This window comes from Otolemur garnettii, unplaced genomic scaffold (genome assembly GCF_000181295.1).
Source record: "Otolemur garnettii isolate 467f Iridium unplaced genomic scaffold, OtoGar3 scaffold00016, whole genome shotgun sequence".
In the NCBI taxonomy this organism is placed as follows: Eukaryota; Metazoa; Chordata; class Mammalia; order Primates; family Galagidae; genus Otolemur; species Otolemur garnettii.
This window is the reverse complement of record NW_003852411.1, coordinates 28532586-28534224: the sequence shown is the minus strand read 5'-3', so window position 1 is coordinate 28534224 and position 1639 is coordinate 28532586.

Genomic DNA, 1639 nt, shown 5'->3' with positions numbered 1-1639 from the left:
TATGTGGCTATTAGAGTATTGGCTTCCTCCTCCATTTATTTGAATGATTTTAAGTTGTTTTTTAAAGTCTCTTTTTAGGTTACTGATTGAAACCAAAATGATCAACTTTCTGAATAAGGGAGAAACGCCCCTAGCTGGGAATGGGGAAGGGATTGGTCATTGGTCTCTCATTTAAGAGCAGGAGAGCACGTACATTATTGTCAGCAGTCTCCACACCTGTGGTGTAAGAGGCCACACATGTGGCCACCCCATGTAACTCAGATCCTGCATCTAAATTGTCCTCTCTGTGGCACTGGCCTACCCTCTGCAAGCGGCTGCTGGTGGAAGGTGATGAGCATCATCTGTTTAGTGTGGGAACATGAGCAAAGCGGAAGTTGTCCATGATGCTCTGCTGGTCTCTCACAACGCTGCTGAAATCCCCACCATTTGACCTGCAGTCAGTGTTCTGGGCCTCCAATGAACTTATACAAATGTATACCTCTTCTTGACAAGTTTCTCTTGTGTGATGTGAATCATTTTACAAAATGAGAAAAGGTTGTACAGATGTCACGCCCTCAAATGCTGCCTAGCCCAGCCCTTGGAACATAAGAAGCATTTAATGAGGGCAGTACCTATGGCTCAAAAGGATAGGGTACCGGCCTCCTATGCTGGAGGTGGCAGGTTCAAACACAGCCCTAGCCAAAAACTGTAAAAAAAAGAAGCATCTAATGAATATTTGTTGAATGAACAAATAAATGGAATCTAGAAATAAAGATGTATGCATGTGTGAAAGAAAATCCCTAAAATAGTATGAAAAATATGTATTTTAGCCTAAAGGCATTTTTGGAAGGGGAAAGTATTAATTCATGATTCTTTATATGTAGCAATTCATAACTGAAAAGTTGAAGAATACCTACAAAGTCTGACAATTAAGTTTGTGAACTCATTCTAGAAAAAGTGCTACATTCCTCATTGCTGAATATCACTACCTTCATCTTGAAGTACTCCCCTTGGAAAGCTATGCACCTAGTCTACCTTTCAAAGCAATTTTGGAACTCTGTTTTCTGGAATGACCATCAGAGCTATCACTGTATACCCATAATGTCCTGAATGTCATCAAAAATGTCTTATTTTCAGTATTTCCTTTACCTTTGGGTAAGGTGACCAGACGTCCACTTTTGGCGGGACAGTCCTGATTTTTAACAATTTATCCCATGGCTCGCTGCATTTTTAAAAAGTCCCGATTTTTGAAAAGAATGCGCAACAAGCTAGGGAATAGCAGGACAACGGGAAGGGAATATATGGTTTTCCGCTGCCGAAAAGGTTAATGCAACTCCATTTGGGAATGAAGAGGTTAATGTAACTTCATTTGGAAATGAAAGGGCTAATGTAAACTCCCTACTCCCCTCCTGGGCAAGGTCGCCCAGGTGGAATTGGTATCAGAAGGAGACTGGCTCCCTCCCTCGCTTCTAGGCAAGGACAATTAGCTCAGAAGGAGCCAAACTGTCTGGAACAAACAAGGAGCCCCCTCCTCTCTAGAGGGTCCCTAACCATAAACAGCTCAGCCAATAGCAGCCTGGCCACCAAAACACCCAATGAAATTCCTCTATGCGCTTTAAAAACCTCAGCTCACTTCACTAGGGGGTCGCCCTTCCTCCAG